The sequence below is a fragment of the Aythya fuligula genome, chromosome 1 (genome assembly GCF_009819795.1).
Source record: "Aythya fuligula isolate bAytFul2 chromosome 1, bAytFul2.pri, whole genome shotgun sequence".
In the NCBI taxonomy this organism is placed as follows: domain Eukaryota; kingdom Metazoa; phylum Chordata; class Aves; order Anseriformes; family Anatidae; genus Aythya; species Aythya fuligula.
In genome coordinates this window covers 31,127,031-31,146,083 of record NC_045559.1, presented here as the reverse complement: position 1 = coordinate 31,146,083, position 19,053 = coordinate 31,127,031, and the positions used below count along the sequence as shown (strand labels likewise).

General features: G+C 37.9%; 1 protein-coding gene across 2 annotated transcripts in view; it reads right to left on the bottom strand.

Moving 5' to 3' along the window:
* Window positions 1–19,053, bottom strand: part of PDZRN4 (PDZ domain containing ring finger 4) — a 243,547-nt gene that overhangs the window by 18,313 nt on the left and 206,181 nt on the right. The gene's annotated exons all lie outside the window — the stretch shown is intronic.

Sequence of the window (19,053 nt, the reverse complement as noted above, 5' to 3'; positions counted from 1 at the left end):
TTCCAACTGCAATCTAAAACATAAAGCAAAACCACAGCCTTCCATTAATATCATTATTTGTTCCCCAGCCAGCTTAGTGCCATACTTTCCTTGCAGAAGTTGTTAGGTAATAGAAGGATGCTTCAAGGAATCTCCTGTGGAGTTGAACAGCCATGGCATCCTCCTCAATTGTGAGATGATGTAGAAAACATATTTTTAGTGCCAGATGTCCCAGCAGTGGCGTCTCATGAAAAGTGCAAGTTTTAGGGCAGATGGCGCAATGATAACTACTACACACACCCATTTGAGTTAAGCATCTTTAGGGTTTCACAGGGGAATCGTTCACAAAAATGGAAAGCTGTACTTGGTTTCAACACTGTGAAGCAAATAATTGCAATAAAGCACTATGAATCCTATAACACAGAGTATTAGCTTGGTTGCAAATGGAAAACTTCAGCTGATATGGGTATTTAAAAGGAATTTGTAGATGACATTTGGAGCTTAACAGCTTCTGTTTCTTATAACCATTAAAAAAACAAAAAACAAAAAACAAAAAAAAAAAACAAAAAAAAACAAAGAGAAAGAGAAAGAGAAGAGAAAGAGAAAGAGAAAGAGAGAGAGAGAGAGAGAGAAAGAGAAAAGAGAGAGAGAAAAAAGAGAGAGAGAGAGAAAGAGACAATAGAATCCTTCACAATCCACTTATCAGACTTGATACAGTGCAGAGTCGCACATTCAGCAAGCATCAGGACAACCTCTCTAGCACAAGTCTCTCCCAGGGCACATGGGCACCACTGTGTCTGTTCTCTCCAGTTCTCCTGCAGCAGCAAACAGAGCCCAGTGCTGGGTTGTGGGGAGGGAAGATGTATCCCTTCCTGCCTGCAACAGCCATGCACCACAAGCACATACTTCTTCTGGTGTGGAAGAGGAAACATCTGAGGAAATACCAGAAAGCACTGCCACTCAGGTGTTGAATGTGTAAGTTAGTGATAGTGACTTGGCTGTGCCACAGGTCCAGTTTTTTCCTCAGACCTACACTCTGGTTCTCTGTTGTGATAACCCATCATCTGAGATGTCAGAGAGATCAACATACAAATGGGCACACAGCAGGGAGGGCTTATGACTCTGCCCAACGGATGTGTGGGGACCAAGCATCAAAACGCCACAATTTACTGAAAAACCCCCAGGTCACAGACTTAGGTTAGCCAACGAACCCCGTACAGTTTACATTTCACCAAGTGCACTGCTGGGCTTGATCCCCTGCTCTCTCACCAATGCACAAATCTACACAGGTTCAGGACATGCATAAACTCTATAAACTTCCTGCTGGACTTTGAATATTCAATGTCTTAATGAGATACTAAGAAAGTGTTGAAAATACCATGAAATTTGTAGTATTCTTTAGCTTTTCATAAGTATGACAGACACTTTAAATAGCTTATCATGTGGTAGGAAGTGGAATTATTCGCCAGTACATGCTTTATACATGAAAGAAGTTTGAAAGAAGAAACATGGGACCGTATTTTATTAAGGAAGAGAATTACAGTGACCTGATTTTGGCATTGGGAGTGAAAATATGTATACTGAAGGGAGGCCTATTCAAAACCCATAATAATTGATGCCTCCGGAGGGAAAGAACACTTGACTAGAACTGTAATATTAGGGAGGAATTACAGTAACAAAACAGCTTCAATTACAGCAACAAGGTATACTTTTAAGGAATAAAGAAGCTTGCAGTCCCTTAGAGGCCTATAAGGAAGCCTAAATACACCATAAAGGGCTGAGACTGGGACCTTTAAATCAAGGCAAATGAGGAGCTGTTCATGAGCTGAAATCCATTGACTTTCATTGTCCTGCCAGCACCACCTCCCCTCTCCCCGCGCTGAGGCTGGTCAGGGACCCCGAGGACAGTTCTGAGCGTAATTTCTTCAGTCAGGAATGACCTTGATGGTCTTGTGGATGATTTGTCTCAAAATGTTTGTTATTATAAAGTTGGACAAATGTTTCAGGCCGCAAATGAGCTGAATCCTTTCAGCGTGTGCTGAGTCAATGAGCAGAATAATTTAACCATTTAGGGCATGAAAGTGAAGGAAAATGAGGGCAACTCTAGAGGCTCCATCCTGGGAATGAAGAAGGTTTGCTAAAACCCTCTCTGGGAACTGGCTGCTGACAAACACCAGTGACAAATATCCACTGACTGGGATACGGCACACCTGGCTATGCACAGTGCTTGCATTGCCACAGCCTTCATTTCTGCTCCCTGTAACAGAGCTCAGAGCTGAGATCCGTACTCAGTACTCTTGGGACTATTCCTTTCCTAAGTGACTGTGCGAGGTGTAGTTCGTTGACAGTGTGTGTGGCCACATACAAGCTGTAGATACCCACATTAGTTCTTGGGGACCAAAGCTAACTGCCTGATAAACATTTCAAGTTTTTCAGTCTAGACTCAAGAACACACTCAAGTAATATTTCATTCAGACTAAGGATGAAGTTGGATGAGGTCTCTTGCTTTGCACAGAAGCCATTCCAAATAAGTACCCTTTCTCCACTGCACATCTGCAGTACTAACCTCAGGACATCTTTTTTATAGAGAACACAGCATATTCTGGTCACATTCGGGGCTAACAATATCTTTTAATAAAACACTACATCATCTCTAAGATCTAAAGTCCACAAGCCCAATCTTTAGCTGGTGGCTAACATACACATCTGAAACAACTTCAAGAGAACAATAGCAACAGAGACACGACAGAACCTGGACCATCATGGTCAGAAGCATTTGACATTTCATTTCATTTGTGACAGATGTTTTCAAGGTGTTTTTTTTTTTTTTTTTTTTTTTTTTGTTTGTTTGTTTTGTTTTTTTCCCTCCCTACTAGCCTTAAAAAAAAAGAAACAGTAATGATATTGTAAGGATGTGATCTCCTTTTAAATCCCTTTAGATACACACACATCTAGCCATTTTCTCCTGCTTCAGGTTTGGGGTTTTGTGTGTGAGCATGTAGGGACTGAACTGTCTTCAGATTTCAGCATTTTAAAAATCTGTGAGAAATAATATTTGGGGATTCATGAAGTGTGCTGACAGACAGATGGTGGAAAGAGAGGGACTGAGGAGAGCGCTCAGGAGATGACAGCCTCCCCCTCTTTTGGGCACTCTGGGGGCAGCCGCCTCTCAACATGAAGGTATCCGCTGCCAAGTGACAGAAAGCAATGCCAAATTGCTAAATCTTTGACTTGCTGTTTCTTTCCTCTGTGTGGGCAGAACAATAACTCAGTGCTTTGCAATGGTGAAGACAATACTTTTAAGAAAATAATTCATGGCAAAACCCTTTAAAGATAGACATGGAAATTAGAATAAGAGAGGATTTAAATTTAGAAGGTAGTCCATTTCTTCAGACATCGAAAAGACAACAAAGGGTAGACGTCATGCTCCTGAAGGACTGAAAACTAGTTATGTTGGTTGTTCTTTAAAGCAATGGATTAGTTAGTGGCTGTAGCCTCTGGCTCACAGTTAAAGGCCATCTTTTGCTTCAGTCATGGGAAAACCAGTTTACAGGCTGTCAGCTCCAGGAGACATAAGGCCAAACATGGAGCTGTCACCTCTTTGGGGTGGGAAAGCTAGGTTAATACCATCATTTCTCTCAAGTGGTAGAGAAGTAGGTTATAAATGTCACCTAACTGCCTGTTGGCTTCCTAGAATAGCTGAAAATGGTTAAGAAATATTAAAGGAGACCTTGGTAAATGTTTGCATCAGTTTGAAGTTATATTAAGTCTTTCTACTAAAAGCTAGATTACAATGAATAAAGCTGACAGCCTGTTAGAAAGTGGTGCATGAACCCTTCATTGGCTTTTCTTGAAGAGCCCTTTGGGGGCAAAAACAACTCAGAACTCCTCACATTTTGCTGCCACATTCTGGAAAACAGATTACAGCCTAAGAGGGAGGTTGGTGAAGTTTCTTCTCACTGCACCCAGAAGATGTTGACAAGTTATCTATCCAATAACCCTATGCTGGAATAATTGCACACGTGGAAAGCTTACTTTGCCCCATTTTAACTTGCTGATCACTCTGCCTGTGGCATCTGGGAGGCCATGCACATCTTGGAATCCTCCTGACTTCCTGTCAGGATTGTTTACTCCCTGTTAAACCCATTTATACTGTGGCTGAGCTCTGCTCCTGCCTCACCACTGCCTGTCAGCCCCTCTCATCTCCATTCATCCTGTTCCATCCCGTCACGGCACTCCCTCCACAGACACAACCCTCTGTCCTCACCCTCAAAGCCTGTCTGTGTTCGCTCTTTTCCAAAGTGATCCCTCACCTGTATTTGCACAGGCAGCAGCTTCACTCACCCTTTTCTCCCATTTCCTCCCAGGCATTTCCAATCTCAGTAAATGTCCATATTCACATAGCCCCTGCATCACCTTCTTTTTACTGTCACATTATAAACCATTCTGTTATCACGCCTATAAAAATCTGTAAAGTAATTACTGACTGGTAAGCAAGAAATCCCATCTACTAAAGTGACTGCTTCACTATGTATAAATCATACATACAGCTCAGCACTACTGAAATTAGGAGCTGGACTTGATGATCATTGTGGGTCCCTTCTTATCCCTAACTTGGGATGTTCTATGGTTCTATGAAGCAACTTATTACTGCTGCCACTTTGTTCTCTTTCCTTTCTCTCAGCCTCCAATCCTTCATTTGCCCGTCTTCTTACACTTCTGTGTGCTGCTAAATCAAACAAGAAATTAGAGCTTAATATAAATTAGTTACAATGGATGGCAAGCTATCCTTTTTCCATGGTTGGAGCTTCTTAAACCCCATAAATAAGTACTTCCAGTGTTTGGAAGCAACTGGGTGGTCTTGAAGTTTGGAATAAACTTGAGATCTGACATGTCCCCCACCAAGAACTGGAGGAGAATGAGTGGATTTGGGGAATTGCTGACACTCTTTGTGATAGTATCACTTGTGTTAAATTTGACCTACTGCATCCACAGAATGAGTAAAGACATTGACTGAGTTCTTTACAAAGAACTACAGCTCTTGGACTGCTCTGGTACAAAGGAGGTTTAAGAAGAATAACACTACCCTAACTCTAAAGGGTTTACCGTCCAGTTGATGGACCCTATAATATTGTCTTGTCTCATTTTTTGTCCATTTTTCATTTCCATCCACTCATGACTTTCTGACTGTGAAATTCACTAAGACCAGTTTGCTGTATTTACTGTAGACTATTTTAACTAAGAAGACAATCATTTATTCAACATTATCTTATAGTATGACAAATGGAAACACTACATTTAGCTACCTCATATCCAAACATTATATCCAAACATCATGGTGTCCTAGGAATGGAAGTTTCCAGATACTACGTAGACCAAAAAAAAACCAAACAACAAACAAACAAACAAACAAACAAGATCCCCTTTACAATTTCTTTGTATAAGGAAACATGCAGACCCATTTCCAGAATTTAAACTTTTTCTTTTTTTTTTTTCCCCCCTGAAAAATCACTGTATGCATTTTAGATTACTGGACACATTTGAAATTCTTACCATTCTTACCTGGAAGATGTTTTATACTGGGGAAAAGAATTTTCCCTACTTTCTCAAATTCACCATCATTTTGAAAAATATTTATAGTCTTTCCTTGTAGGATGCACTTTTCATTGGTTTCCAAAAGTTTTCTAAGTCTTAAACAAAAGCTTTGATGAATCAGAAATTCTCACAACATTAGCATTTCCTGATATAAGTTCAAAAATCAATAATGCATGGAACATAGCATTAAATATTAATAAAGTTCAATAACTTAAATACAAATCTTAGAGACTAATTTGGAATCTATTCCATGTTCATTTGTAACTTCTTTGGTTTAGGCACTTCACATAGCTTTTTGTGACTTGTTTTCTTCATCTATGGAAACAGACTGTGATGCAAACAGCACAAGGATAGTATAACATAAAGAAATAAATTATTACAGAGTGTTTGGGAAGCATTGTAGTAATAGTATAAATACTCAATGTCCTTCCAGTATTCCCTGGCTGTATAGCAATTGTTGCACACTATTAGAAGGAACAAGAGACTATCAGAATTGTATCAGCTATTGTGGTCCCCTCACCTGTACGGTATAACTGAGTAGCACATCCTTTGAACACTGCTAACACCATTAGAGGGGGCAGCATGGAATCAAAATACAACACCCGCAAAATGCTTGTGATCATTTCAGTTAATTTTTAAGTCCTCCTTACAATGAAGAAATTACCTCACTGACAATATGTAGTCAAATATGAAATTAATTTTAATCAGTGTTATGCTTTACAGTAATGGAAATATGATATTTTAAAACCTGTTATTCATAGTTCAGGGATTGTATTTTTCTGACGTGTTAAGTTGGAGAATCCTAAACACATTCTGTTTATGACACAGTTGAATATTTCATCTCTTAGCATTAACTACCATCTACCCTGTTCCACTGAACTCCATTACCTTTAGTTGAAAATGCTCGTTATATGTTCTTTAAAAACCTGTAAAAGTCTGCAAAACCAAAACACTGTGCTCCTGTTCTCTCTTCCTTCTCTCCTTGGAACAACTATTTCTGAATGGGGAAAAAAAAAAAAAAAGCGGAAGTTTTGGTATTTACAAGAATGAAATCTCCAGGTTTTAAATTAGGAGCCAACTCAACACTACATATATAGCTTTTAGAAAGGGAAGTCGCTACAGCCTGTGGGAGGATTCCTACTTCACCAGAAGAAAGATAAAAAGCTGTCAGTCTTTTTGAAAAAGTCCTTGTGTGGTGAAACATATGATAGAATTGAGATATATTTTATCCTAAAATGTATGAAAAAGCTGAGTCTTGGCACAAATCTTTAAAGTAGCTGACAAATTCCAAATTCAAGCCCACAATAAAATAACATGTACTAAAACAGTAGAACTCAGAGTCAGGCAGTACATGGAGGTCTCTGTGGGGTCAGCAGTTTTTCTGTATGGTAGGATGATTATTAGTATCTCTTGGATCGAAATAAGATTACAAAATGTTACTAGTTGCTATTATTGCAATATCAGAGAAAAATATATATATATATTCATAGCCACCCAGGACAATACAGGTATCACCAATTAGTGAATTATTGCCCATCTCTAAATTGCAGCAAGTGGCCACGTGCATATTCTCAAGCAACTCTAGGTGTGAACTGAAACACCTTTATGTTTTATCCTCTTACAGACCATTATCAGGCAGAGCTCCAAAGGGTTTACACAATTTATCTCACAGCTGGGATGACCTAAAAGTTTGCAAATGCTAAATTAACAAGGTTTAGCTGACAGTTTATCTTGTTTACTCATTTTTTTTTTCATAAGCATCTGTAAAGTTGTATCTTAGTACCAGGCTAGTTATTCTACATTGTACCCTTGATTTTACCTTCAGAAGAAGTCAAGGCTTATTGAACGCAATGAGTACGCCCAATATCTGATAACCCCAGGTGAAGGAGGGTAGTATTTTCCATAAATTTTAAGAACAAAAACAATGTAATTGAACAAAATAAGAAAATATATGTCTCTATCTCTGCTTTTCCTTTTCATCTGTAGTAATATCCAAGTAACTGTTTTAATGTTCATTTTGTTAATGGCATAATTAACAGAATGATTAACTGAGTGAATGAAGCAGAAAAGACCAAGAACAGAGTACTTACAGAACAGATCAATGAAGAATTAACTGAGAAAGTACATTAAGGTCTGACTTATTTTAATAAACTGTTTATACCTAAAAAAAAAAAAAAAAAAAAAAATCATCTGAAATAGTGTCATTCTTCTGAAGCATCAAACAGAAGTGCAAAGGGACTACAGGCACCTTAAAATTAAAGTTCATTCTTCAGTATCTTCCTGTGCTGACATCTTTATGGGTGAGATCAACATCCAGTTTATACGCACAGTTGAATTGTGGCTGCTCTTTACACTTTCAGTCAGGGTTACTATAAGAAGGTCATCCTAGCAAAGTCAGATTGATTTTATCAGCTTCTTTCTAGTTGTTTCCGTAAACTATGGAAACCAAGAAAAGCCTGCTCCTAGTCTCATTATTTTGTTTAATAATCCCATTTTAGCACTTTATATTTCATTCCTAGGAATGATGGTGAGCACCCAGACATTTATCAGGCAGAGCTCAAAATGGCAGAACATCCTGGCACTCTATCAACAATCATATTCACTTTCTTGGTTTTATTCTCCATGTAGATAGAGGGATACGCCTTATCCAGACTGCCAAATCACCAGTCATTTATGTTGCTACCTTCTATAATATTTAATCTTCATAATGCCCCACACTTTTCATCACTGGCACAATCGTGCTCATGAAATAAAAATAAATAATACCAGAGTTATCCTTCTATTCTTACAGGAACAGGCTAACAGTTCAATCTAATGAAGTCCTAGGAGGGTGAAGTGCTAACAGTGGAGCTTCTACAAAGAAAATTTAACTCAAGTTCAGAAGCGATGAGAATGGTATTACATGTTACATAAAAGCATATGTTGCAAGTGACTGTGGGTATAAAAAAGAGGAAACAACAGCCTGGGTTTGCAAAAACAACAACAACAAAAAGCCCCAGCAGTAGAATATATGGTGTTCTTCAGAGTTTCTTTTAAAATGCCTTTTATTTTACCTCTGAATTTGTTCCATGCAACAGGAAATGTGACTGTCACATACAATCAATCAGGGTATGGACAACAGGTAAGACTATACTCTTAAAAGAGAAGCTTGGTGTTTCAAAGAAGTATGACGTTATACTTCCCCAAATCATGTTTCCATCTTTCTTAGTTACGCAGGTTTAACAGCAACATCTCTTAACAATGACCAGAAGTAAGTTTATGAAAGTCTGAAAAAGATGTGCAAATCCTAGTATCACTAGAAATCATCAATTATATTAAATACTATGTTTTTTTCCCCTCAAGGGCTACTAATCCCTGTTTAGATGAAGAGAGCCTGTGGTGCCACCAAAATTCAATTAACAAAGCAATTTCTTTTTAAGTTAGTTATTTTGTATTCAGATTTGAGAGGTGTTAAATATTTAATTGTTTACATGTATCTTCAAGTGTCTGTGTGGAGGGGAGTGGGTCTGTTTATTCATGTGTATAGATATAGTTAAATACTGTGTGCATACCTATATCTATGCATGTGTGTATATGTACCTATGTAAGTAGGTGCCAGGCAGGTCAGTCACACTGCAGAAGAATCTCCCTTAGCAATCATCAAACAATTCATTAAGAGCATGATCGCCACTCCTAAAAAATGTAGATATATATTTCACATCTATAGTGAGAACACAAAGTGTCTGATGATCCCACAGTTTACGAAACCAGAGCAGAGACATTTACAGCCATCTTGGGACTATACTTTTGAATGGTAAACCATGTGGAAACCAATTATTTATTAATAACAGCAATAGCAGAAATAGCAAAATGAAACAAGAATTTTTAGTCTGCTGAAAAAGTTCACCTGCCAAAAGCTACATCAGTAAAACAAAAAAAACCTCTTAACTTCACCTCCCCGATACCTGTGTGTATAGCATGGGCTATGATAAAGAAACAGCTCACAGGAGAGATTGTATAAAAGAAATGGCTATGACTGCAGCTTTCTTAAGTGCACTAATAAAAAAAGATCAAAAATGCCTGGGATTCTGGGACTGCCAGACTGAAGGCAAGCTATATAGCAGGCAAACAAAGGCTTCATAGACCTGGGAACTATCACAAGACCATCAAGAGTTACGCTTCCTTGTCAAAAGGATTTTCCAGGAAATATGTTAATGCCTATGTAGCGGAGGCTAATTGTAGGATATGTAGCAGAAGTATTCAGAGTGAAGCAGTGTGTAATTAAACTGCCCTCCACTTCACATGTCACTGCAGGATCCTCTTGCATTTTTTCCACAAATAATAAACTTATATCTAAATGTTTGTGGATTTAATTTACAAACACTGACCACTTCCACTGGAGAAAGAATGCTTTCATCAAAAAAGCTAAGCTCTTACCTCCTCAGGCACCTTCACCATGGCAGGTAATAAGCATCACAGGATTTTAGCAGATTACATTTCAGTTTTAGAAGCTATTTTGTAAATGAAAATGGAGATTTGGTAAAGATCAAGATTTTGCTTTTAAAGCTACTGATGTTCTTGACTTGTGAAAAGAACCTAAAGAAGTAAGTTCTTTTTTCCTTCTCTAACACTCCCAGTGTGTTCTTTTATGCAGATTTTACATAGACAGGCACATCCACAATGTACTTGGGGGCTATTTGGATGGAAATAGAAAAGCTATGGAGCAAGACAGAGCCAGCCTAGATGTAAACAAGCTGGAACTGCTGGCAGCTGTGCTGTTACAAATAAAATTGCATTCCCCACTGTCTTCTCACTTATCAATTTTGACAGAAGACCGTCCTGACTTCTCATAAACAGCATCGAAAAGGACAAATCACATTGGGTGTCAGATTTGCCAGAATGGATTTGGTTGGTAGCTTACCACAAAGAAACAGAGGGTTATCTCCATTCCACATGGTGGGGAGAAACAATGCTCTGTCCAAGGGGTGGGGGCTCTACTTTCTAGGATAAGGTCTCATTTAATCCTCATTTTTTCAAAGTCTGTTTTAGATTTGAGAATCTATGATATGAGATTTGTTTACATCAAAGCAGAAAGGAAAAATATCAGCAAGCATTTCTCAAATGCATAATACAAACGCAAATACAACATAGATTGAGAAATATTTAAAAACAAAATTACTTTCCTGCTGATCCCTCCTTTATAGCTACACTTAGAGCCACATGCTGCTTTGTATCCAGACAAAGAATGTTCTGGGACAGCAGGATGTTGTTGACAATGATACCATTGTTAAAAAAAAAAAAAAAAAAAAAAAAAAAAAAAAAAAAAGAGAGTAGTAGCAGAAACAAACAAACAAACAAACAAACAAAAAACAGAATTAGCATGCTGATGTATAGGCACCTAATAATAAAATATCATCTTGCAACTGTGGAAGCAGAATTTGGCCCTGTAGTTGACGAATCCTTTGACAATGAAGTTCCACTGGATACGGCAATTTCTTCTCCCCTTGCAGCTCCGGAGGGTAAATATTTGTGCATACTGCACTCCTATGCAGCAAACCAAACAACAGAGTAACTTAAGGCACATCAAGCCTGCTGGTACATATTCAAAATGTCCGATGCGAGATGATCAGTAGCAGTCTGATGTTCATGAGTGGGAGGGGGAAGACACCCAAGTGTCAGCTGAGACTCCCAATGGGTGAGGACAGGGGGCGGACAGCAGTCGCAGAGCAGATGGGGCCATGGGCTGGATGAAAGATGGAGCTGGAGGGCACCATGAACGTGAGAAACCTTTGATCACTGCTTCGTGAACAAATTTAGCATTGCCGTGGGAGGAAGGGTATAAGCATATGGGGATGAGATAAACACAGTATCTAATTCTGTGGGCCTCCCAGTCTTAGTATGGCCTTTCTGACTTGCTTCTAATGGATATTTTAAGCCTTGAGCTTAAAGACACGTGGTGGACTTTACAGTGACTGTATCTCATAAGGAAGTCAAAGAGGAAAAAGCAAACGAAAAAACAAACCCTTTACAGATTATAAACTTCCTGCCTGTAAAAGGCACAACAGCTGTCAGTATATCCTCCAGTAAGTCACAAACATCCACTTGAGCTTCAGTTTTCCCCCTCAGCTAGCATGCATAAATACCAAACCTTCAGATCCTTGTCAAAAGACAAATCAAAAAATCAACTCTTATAGGAAGGATTAAACATAAAATATACTACTACTATACTACTACAAAAAAAAAAAAAAAAAAAAAAAAAAGCTATTATCTAAATGATCATACTTACTGAAAGGTCAAATGTCCTCAGCTTATTTTGTTATTTTAAACAAGTCATGATCATCTTACTTTTCCTCCTAAATCTTTTACCTCCCTATTCATTCTCTTTGTTTCTGTTCTTTGCCCATGGCACAGTTTGAATGCTAACTCAATTAATGCTAAGTAGAAATACTTAATGATATGCATATATTTTCCTATGTTATATTTGTATAAATGTTTTCACCTGCTTGAGAGCCAACACCCCTTCTGGTATGTTCTGTACTTGAGAAAAGCATGAATTCTTGCTTCCTAGCAAAGAGATCCATGATGAACTGCTTAGATATGGCATTTCTCAGTAGTCAGCCTTGGTCTTCACTTTCAGTCTTTCACTCAATAAATGTGTGAAGTTGCAAGGATATGAGAAGAGTTTAAAGTATAATTAACTAGCTGATGATATGCAGCTAAGGGTTTCCTTTTCACTGATCTTAGATTCTACATTCTCACTTTCTTCTCCTTGAACAAAGTAGGTGGGAATAACACAGACGACAGAAACTGAACCTTATGGTAAAATGAGATAAGCAGACGGGAGTAGTAGCTATTCCATTGTGCAGTGTGTGTGAACATACTAAAATGTCACACTGGCTTGCAGACTCCATATTCCAAATAAGACGTTTGCTTTTGGACAATTTTGATGAAAATAAAAGAAGGAGATTTATTATTAAATATATTAGAAGAAAAAAAAAAATCTCATTTTTCATTACAGCTCTTATCCTGACCTCCATATTGAAACTCCTTGGCTTTCAATATCGAAAAATAAAAGGCTCAGCTAAGAAATCAGAAAGATTTCAGCTACGAAAACTAACAAATTCAAACTTTACCAGTCAAATTTAGGGATTGGGGGCTTTCCAGATATTGCTCCCAGATCTGTTTTCCAATGTAAACGGCTTTGAGCCATTTACATGAAGTGTTTGAGCAGACCTTCTCTTGGTTATCAGATGGGAATATAGCACTCTACATCGGGATAGAAATCCATTAACTAATTATGTGGATGGAGCACATCTCTGATGAGGGGAGGCTGGGAGAACCACATTCAGTTAGGCTTTTAAAAAGAAGGGTCTCCTTAATAAGGAGGTCTTATTGCTTCCTTCAAGTAGCAAATGCAAGAGTCCAGGCAATTTACGAGCACTCTTCCTGGAGGTGCACAGTGACAGACATAGGGGACAACAGACAAGTTGCTATGCATGAAATTTCAGTAAGATATCAAAAAAAGTACTTCTTATCATGAGGGTAGCAAAACACTGGAAAGAGTTGTCCAGAGACATAGAATCTCCACTTTTAGATATATTCTGATTTCAGCTGGATGACAGCTGAGCAGTATGGCCTAAATTGGTCCTTGTTTCAGCAGGGGTTTGGACTACGTGGTCTCCTTGTTTAGGTACTCCATAGTTCTGTAGATTCTCAAGTGTATATTATAAACTATAGGACCAACAATATCATCTATATAATCAACATCCACATCTTTGCCCCTCTAGGATAGGTTCTCTTTGCAATTTCTGATCTTGCCTTAAATAAGGGTCTTTGAAAGCAACTTCGAAATTTAGTGGTGATGTTTCCTGAGGGGAATGGAACCATGTGAGCATATGGCATCAGTGCTAAAATCTTTGCAGTGGCTTCTACATTTCTGTTTACCATTCATGAAGATTTAAGTCAGGATGGGATCCAATACATGCTAAAGCTCTATGTACTTTGAAACCAGCCTTAGCACTTGAGATCTTCAGATATATCCTTCTCTGTCCACAAATGCCCTCTTTGATACATATATTGATCTTCTCAGGAGAAGATCCCCATGTCTGGAATTTTCCTGACTCTAGTGATATAAAAGTATTCAAATCTGAGAAGCTTTGAGGGGTAGAGGAAAACCTTTTGAAAGTTAGGATTATGGTAAGATCAGGAACTTCACACGTGCAGTAGATAACTTACCCTTCCAAAAAAAAAAACAGATATGCTGCAGCTGTTTCTAACCCAAACTCCCAGCAATCCTAAGTGTATTAAAGAGCCCCTTAATAGTTCAGAGCTCTTTCTAAGCTGTAGCAGGTGCTTTTTGCTAACAGACAAACCTTAGATACACAAAGTTCAGAGGTTGACATAGCTGCAGTTCAAATCAGCTGAGAATCACTTGGTAAAATTAGCTTTCACTTTTCACAATAAATTTCACTTATTGCAGATAAAGTCATACTTTATTTTTGTTTTATTTCAAAATATTACTGCCTAGCACTTGGCTCTGTAAGCATCATTATTGCTGCTGCCTGCCTGCTTTGGGCTTGAGACGTGTCAGAAGATTTATCTGCCTCATCAGCACTTTCTAAACATCCAGGCAGCCAATCGAAATGGGGAGGCATAACAGATGTGCTAACATCTGCTGCAGCAAACATTTATCTGGACAGCAGAACACACTGTTGTAGATTCAAACTCCAAACTAGTTACAATGCTACACATATGGACATCCTTGATCTACAACTGTGTGAAGGCTATTTTGAAATATTAATTAAAAACAAGTTGAAAATATTATTTTTCCATTTTAGACAGCTGTGAGAAATACACTTTCCTGTAATTCAGTTTATGCTTTTCCAGTACAATAAATGCAAAATACCATGAAAAAAAAGCTAAATTTTAAGTTGAACTAATAAAATTAGATATTCTTAGAAAACACAAAGCTAAAATTCCACCTACATACATATTAAAATATGTATAGTTAAAACATGCAATTTTTATATAAATCAAGCACATGAAGTGATATGTGCCGACTTTAAAAACACATTTTCATTTTCCTGGCACCAAAACGAGGTCTATGGGCACCATATCGCACCATATCCATGCTGAGTTTCAGCTGTTCAGACTTCTGTTACCCGTGGAAATGTCCTCCATCCCCAAACACGTACTTGCATAGATTGACAAAATCATGAGATGAAATACAAAGCAAATTCATCATCTGCTTTTTTGATGCACAATACAGTCTCACCTGCGTTCCTGCTCACCAACCATGCCCTCCAGGAATGACTATCACATTCTCTTTGAAGAGCTGCCTCATTAAATAAAAAAGCAAACTTCCAGAGAAAAGACCTTGCCTGCTTTTTGATTTCTCCTCAGAAGGCCCAGCATGCATAATACTCAAACCTTGTTTAAAGTCCACTTTCCTGTAAAAGGTTCCCATCTTACTAGAGGGATTTGGTCCTTGCTTCTTGTGCTCTTGAAGTTCCTAAGATACTATGCTTTAAAAGAGTGACATTATAAGTAATATACAAAAGAAATTGTTTTCTCCTGTCCTTTGTCTGTATAGCCAGATTCCATGTTTCCAAGACATACTACACACACCTTCAAACAGGAAGAATATGAAAAATAGCATTAATAAAAGTCTTAGAAATGTTTTCACTGTAAAGCATATATGCAAGTATGTGGTATAATGCTATAAAAACTGTCTACACAAAACACTTATCCAAAACAGAAGATTTATAACCCACAGATTTCCATAAATATGAAAATACTGCCAGCACCTTCTTCTTCCTTCACTGAGTGAAAAACACATGCCATATGTTGTAATGTTGCCCAACAATAAAGTGCTGCTGAACTAAGCTCACTTTTCTTCATTTTCAAGGGAAAACACAAGCCCTGACAACAAGGAAGAATTTTTATTAGCTTTCAGGTGAAGTGAGGAGTAATGCTGTGTTTGTTTTATGAAATCATGAAACAAAATGAATATCAGTGACTTGATATATTTTCCTCTTGTTTTAAAACACAGGAAATGGTAATAACTTTGATAAATTTGCCCATGTCAGTTTTGTGTCTTTTTCACGCTGTTCTCTCATGATGCTGGGGACAAAATTCAAGCCATTAAATTGGGATATTCATTACTTATGGGAGGTTAGATAACAGCAACTTCATCTGCTTTGAATGTCAGATTTTTGTGATGAGATACAGTAACATACTCAAAATTAACAAACAACTATGGCAGAAACTACCCTGATATCCTCCTCCATCTAAATGATCATATGACTAAAAAGAAGAGTGATTTAATGAAAAAGAAAAAAAAAAAAAAGAAAAAAGAAAAAAAGAAAAAAAAAAGCATTAGAAGTAAAGACTCTTGTGTTTTACTGCCAGTTCTGTCACTGACTGACTTGGCAAGTCAATCAATACTACTGTCCTTAGTTCACCTGCTTGTGAATTCCTGTAGCAATGCAGGATATAGTAATACTGAAGTACCCTCATGGAATGATGTTAAGTCTAATTAATTTATACTTGAAAACTGACTGCAATTCTTAAAAGGCAGGTGGAAAAAAAAAAGAAAAAAAGTAATAAAGGAATGCTTCTTTTTTAACACTATTTTCCTCATTTACAATGTACAATTAGTCACAGTTTGGGAAAAATTCCATACTTATTATTGGCTATGAGAAGATTATGGTGACTTAACTCCCCAGGCATTTTAAAAATAAAAATACCAGTGAAAATACCAGAAAAAAATACTAGTGCTACAGTATGACAAATGCATTGTAAGAGAGTCTTATTTTATTTATTACACAGTACTACTCAATGATTTACAGAAAAAAATATGCCAGTGCCATTTCTCCATTTTAACTGTCACCTTTCCAATTTAATAGTCCACAGTGAGAGGCAGAGGGATCACAAGCTAGGTATTAGTAGCTCAGAACTACTTTTAAGTTTAAATGAAAAAATCTCAAGGAATGCTTTAAAAAGCCCTAACTATTGTAGTGTTTTCACAGATCCAACTGAAACATCTATAATAATCTATTTACTAGGCATAAAAGAATTCCTTGCAAGCTTTCCACTTACTAGCTTTAAAAAATGGTCTGTATTTTTCTTTGTATTTTTGTGATTTTCCAGATCACAGGCACACATATGCATGTTCATTTCCTTCACCATGCTCCTTAAGAGGTGTTAGTTAATATTAAAAATTACCACAAAATACCTGAATAACCATTTTGGTATAATGTCTGTATGCTGTGGGGCATCATGTATTCGGCAGTAACTTCTAGGCAGTAACAAACTGCTGGTCAGAAAACAGATGTAGGGCAGTAACTCCAAGTTTATCTGAGCCCACTCTGACTTGTTAGTTCAGTCCTTGCCCCCTGAAAGCACTAGTAGAAGGCATGCAGCAAGCAGTACTTGCTCTGCCACCTAAAACCTACATCATGCTTACCAGCAAGCCTTTTCACATTTCCCTTCTCACACCAATCAGCTCTGACTGCAATGGAAAGACACAACCTCATCCAAGACTTTGGCTCTTCTACATTGCAACACCTACGTCTTTATTAGGATTCTGCCTGTATAACATCGTATTTCTTGAAGCCTTCTCTTTTCAATTATATCTGGTGGTTGCTGAATTTGAAATCTGCCTTTTATTCACTGAGGGCTCTTTTCTGATTCATCCCAAGTTTTAAGAGGCTCAGAAGGAAAGAATCCAATCCCAGCAGAAAATACAGAAGAAAAAAATACAATCTGATAGCAAGTGACAAAGGTAGTAGAGTGGTTCTGCTCATTCATGTCACTGCCATTGTATCTGCACATGGCTGGAACTTGCCTTGTGTGATCCCCACCAAAACAGGATTTCTTTCTCTCTCTCTATCCCCTTTATATTATTAAATAAAGAACATGACTTTATAGCTGTAAAGAGAAAATCCATGCTACACGTAAGGGATTTTGGGAAAATTCTTATCTCAGAAATGTTTTCAATTTTGCTGCTTATGCATCTTTTGGATTAGCTTCTTCATACAGAAACACTCATCAGGTAACAAAACAAAAGAGCCTGACTAGCTACCAGAAGCACTGGCAGTGTGTGCACAGATGCTGCTCCCATAAAAACTGTTTATTCAGGTGTGAGCAATTGAAGCAGGAGCTCCAATTGCATTGCCACAAGCGCCTGTAATGTTCGCAAAGGGGAGTTTGCAGGCTATCACAGCTCTGAAGGGAGCTGTTACCGACTATCAGCTCTGTAATCCTCATGTTAAAAAGGCCCTAAATATGTATTTATGAGATAGACAGATCCATTTGGTTTATTGGTTAAAAAATCCCTGTGTTGGAGAGGCCTTAAATATGAATTCACAAGGCAGGCAGGTCTCTCTTGGCCTACCACATCAGGGGTAGGCCTTCCAGGAAGGCGCTGGTGGCTATGCTTCAGCAGGGCTTACCTAGAAAACTGAGGGCCTCCCCCACAAATATTTTTGCCTTCGAGTGACTTTATCTGGATCAACAGCATCACTCAGATTACTAATCTGAACAAAACTACTCCTCTTTTGTTCTGAAAAGACACCAATACAACTGACCACTTCCAAAATGTTATGTCACAGAAGAAGGAAAATAAAACTTGCACCTGAAATAGCAACCTTCCTTCATACAGATATAATACTTATGAGTGTTATTGGAATAGCAAACCAAAGCTTTACTGCTGCATAGCATCTGATAGGATATTCAGAAATGGTAAGAGAAATTAACAGGATAAAATTCTCCCCTATGGGAGTTTTTTTGGTTTCGATGAGAAGAGATATATACAAAACCTCACTCATAGGCAACTCCCCAAATTTTCTAGCTGTTCTCTCTGCCAGCTCCATTTTTAGTAATTTGTTAAAACAGCCAACAGTATCTGATCCAGAAATGCTTAGGTCAATAGGAAACCTCAGCAATTTCAATGGGTTTGGATCAGGCCAGTGGTATACATAAAGGGCTAATCTACATTTACAGTTAGCAGATTTATGAGTGCAAATACTTATCAACACATTTAAATGAACGGCTGTGCATAGCCATAAATTAGCGCTTACATTCAATGTGCAGACACACACATTTATTTCCTTATCCTGAGTAAAAATCTGGCCCTTGAAACTACAAACTATGAACTTAAGACTATTCCTTTTTGACACAAGGTATTAACCAACCCTTAGAGCACTACAGGTTGCTCTACTTAGGAGAAGATACTGATGATGCAGTCAAGCACCGTTCGTATCAATTTTCTAGTTTCCAGAAGTTCTATTTTCTGGGGCATAGGAGGAATCAAAATAACAGGTGTTCTCAGATTGCTTTTTCTCAAGAAAATGTAACTGTGCTCTACTATAGATGCCATTCCTGGTAGGACTTCTGACCCTTTCATTGTTTGGACGCAAAAGATTTTACAAAAGTTTGCCACGGAAAAAAGTTACCTGCACATCTCATGTGCATGTCTGTTGGTTTAGTGACATACAC